The sequence below is a fragment of the Mirounga leonina genome, unplaced genomic scaffold, assembly GCF_011800145.1.
Source record: "Mirounga leonina isolate KUSES-001 unplaced genomic scaffold, KU_Mleo_1.0 Mir_488, whole genome shotgun sequence".
Lineage (NCBI taxonomy): Eukaryota > Metazoa > Chordata > Mammalia > Carnivora > Phocidae > Mirounga > Mirounga leonina.
Window position 1 is genome coordinate 9143354 of NW_023270777.1, and position 6060 is coordinate 9149413.

Consider the following 6060-nt stretch of genomic DNA (forward strand, 5'->3'; position numbering starts at 1 on the left):
GAAATTCTAGAACAGGCAAAAATAATCTATGGTGGGGGACACCTGGGTAGCTCAGGCTTAAGCGTCCAACTCTTGATTTCAACTCAAGTCATGATCTTGGGGTCTTGGGATCAAGCCCTGCATCAGGCTCCCCACTTAGCAGGGAGTCTGCTTCTTTCCCTCTCCCTCTGCTCCTTCCCTGCTGGCATACATGCTCATGCTCTTTCTCCAAAATAAATAAATCTTAAAAAAAAATAATCTATGGTGGGAAAAAAATAAGAATAGTCATTCTACCTAGGATTGGGTTTGGGAATTCACTGGAAAGAACCATGAGGGAACGTTCTAGAGTAATGCAATGCTCTATAGCTTGATAGGGCTTGGGTTGCACAAGGATATACATTTGGTAAAATTCAACCAATATACACTTCAGATTTGTGAATTTTATGTTATAAATTTAACCTAACAGGGAAGAAAAGCTTAAAATGTTAAGCTCTAGGTAATGTATTGTTAACCTTACAAATAAAACTGCCAGTTATTTTACCAGCAAAAGATGGGTTTATTCAGGAAGAGCTAAGAATTGCAACCCAAGACCCTCTTTTATAGAGGAAGGGGGCGGGGCTGGGAAGGGCTGTTATAAATTAAAAGTCCATTGGAGTAAACTTGGAATCCAAAGTATAGGGACTTCTCATTGGCTGATCTGTGACTGTATCTCATTGACTGGGCTGTTGCCAAGAGGTGGAGCAGGGAGAAATCTTCCTTCCTCCTGGTCTCGCCCCTCCCATTTCATTCTAAATGAGGTTTCCTTTTATTAATTTTCAGTGTATATACTGAAATATTTAGGAGCAAGTGTACTGATGTCTGCAATTTACTTTGAAGTCCATCAAAAACTAAGATGGACTGGGCGCCTGGGCGGCTCAGTTGGTTAAGCGACTGCCTTCGGCTCAGGTCATGATCCTGGAGTCCCTGGATCGAGTCCTGCATCGGGCTCCCTGCTCGGCAGGGAGTCTGCTTCTCCCTCTGACCCTCCCCCCTCTCATGTGCTCTCTCTCTCTGTCTCTCTCTCTCAAATAAATAAATAAAATCTTTAAAAAAAAAAAAAAACTAAGATGGACTGATGGATAAATGAATAAATATGTGATAAAGTAAGTATAGCAAAATGTTAATAGTACAATTTAGGCACGTATATAGGAGCCTCCTGCAAATATTTCAACTTGGATGTATGTTAGAAATTTTTCCTAATAAGATATTGGAAAAAGTAAAGCTATGGGTTTTTGGTGCTAGCAACATGGAGTAGCTGGAATCAACTACACCCATACAAAATATAATAAGGCACTAGACAACAAGTAATTCAGGGCTGTGATCACCCCCACCCTTTTATTTTATTTATTTATTTATTTTGCTTTATTGAGGTATAGTTGACAAAATTGTAAGATATTTATTTATTTATATTTTAGAGAAAGAGCATGCATGAGTAGGGGGAAGGGGCAGAGAGAGAGGGAGGGAAAGAATCCTAAACAGACTCCATGCTCAGCACAGAGCCCAATTCAGGGCTCAGTCTCACGACCCTGAAATCATGACCTGAGCTGAAATCAAGAGTTGGAGGCTTGACTGACTGAGCCACCCAAGCGTCCCTAAAATTGTAAGATATTTAAAGTGTATAATGTATACATCATGAAAAGATTCTTCGAGTTAATGAACACATCCATCACTTCACATATTTAACTTTTTTTTTTTTTTTTGGTGAGAACATTTAAGTTCTACCCTCTAAGCAAATCATACAGTAGAGTGTTATCAACTATAGTCACCATGTTATACATTAAATCCTCAATCTTGGGGTGGCTGGGTGGCTCAGTCGTTAAGCGTCTGCCTTCGGCTCAGGTCATGATCCCAGGGTCCTGGGATTGAGCCCCACATCGGGCTCCCTGCTTGGCAGGAAGCCTGCTTCTCCCTCTCCCACTCTCCCTGCTTGTGTTCCCTCTCTCACTGTGTCTCTCTCTGTCAAATAAATAAATAAATAAAATCTTAAAAAAAAAAAAATAAATCCTCAATCTTATTCATCTTAGAACTGAAAGTTTGTATCCTTTTACCACCCTCTTCCTATTTCCTCCACCCATCCACCCCCCACAACCACTTTGGGCTGTGATCCTTGGTAAAAGGAAAGCATACGAGTTGAGCCCACATCTTTCCTGGCTTTCACACTGGTAACATTTCTTGAACCAGTGGAGAAAGTTGAAGCCCAAAAGGGAACAGCATCTCACTGGGGAGGGAAAGCAAAGACCGAAGTTTAGGAATTGTGATGTGGATTTAAGAGGCACAGTGACAGAGAAGGGAGAACTAGAGAGAGGCCACTTTGGAATTATGCATGGAAAATTGCCCTTGGGTCCATGGCAACTCCTGCACTGTATGTGTAAGAGACTAGACTCCAAGAGGCCTGGTGGAGAGTAGTTGTTGGGAGCCTGAGAAGTGGGTGGACATACATGAGGAAACATGATGCAATTTGGGCCCAACCAAAATGAATAGACTTTGGTGAACACTCAGGGCATTGACACCCCAGAAAGTCCACACTCAATGAGTAAGGACCACACTATTAGAATAAGGGCCATGCCCAAGTGATAAAGACAAAACTAAAATAGACATAGCTTAAGAAAATCTAAAACCAACCTTTGGCCAGATTTAGAGGATCCACTGGTAATTGAATCGTCTGCCAGAATAAGTCTTTAGAGGAAGATAACATTTAAAGCATGTACAATTTATCTTTATCACCCACATTGCCTAGAAAAAAAAAATTAAAGTGCAGAAAAGAAAAAAAATAGGTGAGTGATAATAAAGAGAATAGCAATAAATCCAGGAAGGATCCACATAGTGGAGTTGGCAGTCAAGAGCTTCAAAATTGTTATGATTCATATGTTTTTAAAAAATAGAATTCGAGGAAATCTCTGTCAAAACAGTAGCTAAAAACAAGCTAAAGAAGAGAGACACTTCAGTAACTACACACAACAAGGAACACAGCCTTTGCCAAAAATAGTTTGGAAAAGTCACTGAACAAACCAACTACTACAACCTTCAACAATTAAAAAACAGCAAACCCTGTGAAGGGGGAGAATCTGATTTCCACTTGATTTTTAAAAATCTCTACCTGACTTTTTGGTAGATGTTAATTCTACCAAATTGATAAACAAACCACAGTTTATCCATATAGTGGAATATTATTTGGCAACAAAAGGGAATGAAGTATTGATACATGCTGTAACATGGATGAACTTTGAAAATATTATGTAAAAACTGCAGGGAAGTAGTTGAATAAACTAGGCTCACATTCCCAGCATGAAGTACTACATAGTCGTGGGAAAAGAATTGAGGAAGATCTCAATAGACTGATACGGAGTGATTTCCAGGAATCCAGTGAATTCCAGTGATTTCCAAAAGCAACACAGAGTGCAAAATAATTATAGTATGCCATCCTTTACGTAAGGAGATGTAAGAAAATAGACATCTCTCTGCCCATTTGCATAAAAGGATGCAGAAAGGATCAATCAGAAAAGAAAAGATTAGTATCAACAGGGGTGGTTGTTGAGGGAGTGAAAGGAAGGGGGACAATGGGTCTGGGTAGTAAGGATGACAAGGGAGTGATGCAGTTTTTTATACAGCCTTTTTTTTTTAAGATTTTATTTATTTGCTCGTCAGTTAAGTGGCTACCTTTGGCTCAGGTCATGATCCCTGGGTCCTGGGATCAAGCCCCACGTCGGGCTCCCTGCTCAGTGGAGAACCTGCTTCTCCCTCTCTCTCTGCCTGCCTCTCTGCCTACTTGTGCTTTCTCTCTCTGTGTCAAATAAATAAATAAAATCTTTAAAAAAATAAAATAAAATAAATAAAAATAAATCTAAAAAAAGTAAAAGAAAAGGAAACAATATTCTATGGATTAAATCTAAAAATACCTGAGTCTGTATTGATGCAAATGAGTAACTGAATATGTAATATATAAATAAATGGGAAGGAAGAGCCAGCTCTTTGTTATAGAAGGATTATGATGATAAACGTAGAAGGAAAAAGGAAATCACCATTACTATTACCCTAGTAGTAGTTGTTGCAGGCAAAGTGGATGCTAAAATCAGTAGGTGCAAGTGTGAGGAGAAACAGGATATTTGCATGGTTTCAAAGCATTTACCCCCAAGTGTTTATTAATTACAAAGCAGGAAACAGCATTACATCGGAGAAACAGCAGAAACCATGTTAACTAAACGATCTAAGTTAACATCAGCGGTCGTAAGACACGCTGACAACACGAACCTCCAAGCGTGACGTACTGGGAAGGTCACAACATCATTTCTTTGGGGTTGGGGCCACGCTGCGAAGGAAAAAGGGAGGGATAAGGAACCACCCGCACATGAAAAGTGACTTTTACAAAAGCAAACTATAGTGTTCACGGATGCACGTTTGAGTGATAAAACTATAAAGAAAAGCAGCGGGGGGCGCCTGGGTGGCTCAGTCTGTTGAGCGATCCAGTCTTGATCTCAGCTCAGGTGTTGATTTCAGAGCCCCGGGTTCAAGCCCCGCATTGGGCTACATGCTGGGCGGAGCCTACTTTAAAAAAAAAAAAAGAGGAAAAGAAAAGAAAAGCAGGGAAGTGATTACCATTAAGGCGGAGAGTGGTTGCTGCTGCGGGGAGGGGGGAGGGGGGAGGGGGGCGGCTGTGGACCCGCGGAGGCTTTGGGGGTGAGTGGTGGGCAGGTTCTGTTTCTTGACCTGGCTGGCGGTGGCCTGGGTGTTCCCTCGGCTCATTAAGCAACACCCGTGCGTTTTGTGCAGTTTTCTGAAACCGTGCTGTTTTTAACAGTCCCCAAGCTTTAGTTGGACACTTGTGAATACCTGGGAAGAAGAAAATGTGGAAATACATCAAAATGCAATCAAAGAACTCACTGATTTCAAGTGTTGTTACACTCTTCTATAATATCCGAATTTTCAAAAATGAGTTTTAGTTTGGGCGCCTGGGTGGCTCAGTCGGTTGAGCGACTGCCTTCGGCTCAGGTCATGATCCCGGAGTCCCTGGATCGAGCCCCGCGTCGGGCTCCCTGCTCGGCAGGGAGTCTGCTTCTCCCTCTGGCCCTCCCCCCTCTCATGTGCTCTCTCTCATTCTCTCTCTCTGAAATAAATAAATAAAATCTTTTAAAAAAATAAAAAAGAGTTTTAGTTTTATAGCTGGGGGTGGGCCGAGGGGGGAGGGGCTCACGATCGTTCTATTTTTATGCTAAGTTCCAAAGTCACTTGGGTTTTTCTCCCCTTGACTCCTGGCCGTGGGGCCGAGCGTCCTCCCAACCCTCCCTTCCTGGCGCTGAGCGGCTTGCGGGTTTCGCGGCCGCTTCCTCCCAGCCGCCGGCCTCCCGGGGACCGGGTCCCCGCCGGGTCCCCATCGCCGGTGGCCCCCGGAGACAGCAGCCCGGGAGGCTCCAGGGCCCCCGGGGCCGCCGCGCCCGGCTTGGAGCCCGACCGTCCCCCGCGGAGGCAGGTGGTGGTGGCGGCGGCGCCCGGGCCCCGGCCCTCGCGGGGTGCAGCCGTCCGCCCTGCGGTTCACTGGGAAAGCGCAGGAGCGACGCCCGGACGCGCCGGGGGGGGGGGGGGGGGGGGGGGGGGGTAGGGGGGGGGGGGAGGGGTGTAGGATGGAAGAGCCTTAAAAGATCAAAAGTCATTCTTGTCCGGCGACCTCGTGGCGCAATGGTAGCGCGTCTGACTCCAGATCAGAAGGTTGCGTGTTCAAGTCACGTCGGGGTCACGGCCACCCGTTTTCCCTCCCACGCAAGGAAATGGGAGGTTTGGGTCATTTGTAATTTCGTCCCTGCAAGGACGCCAAGGGCCCTCCTGCTCCTAACTCCCTTGCAGCAAGGAAGCTAGAGAAAAAAGCCCATCGGGGACGGGCGGTGTCGTTTTCCTGGCCGGGGGCGCTGATTTGGGCAACACCAGAGGGCGCTGCCTGGAGCTTGGGCGCCTCGGTGGGGACGCCCCTCCCGACAGGGGACCCTGCCCACCTGCCCCGTACCGCTCGCCCACCCCGCCCCAGTCACGAAACTTGCCACCAGAAGGGCAATT

The 6060-nt window shown here is 45.3% G+C and overlaps 1 non-coding gene across 1 annotated transcript; it reads left to right on the forward strand.

The window, feature by feature from the left end:
* Nucleotides 1-5674: 5674 nt before the first annotated feature.
* Nucleotides 5675-5746, forward strand: TRNAW-CCA. Its single transcript has one exon. It is a non-coding gene; the product is annotated as a tRNA-Trp (tRNA).
* Nucleotides 5747-6060: the final 314 nt, after the last annotated feature.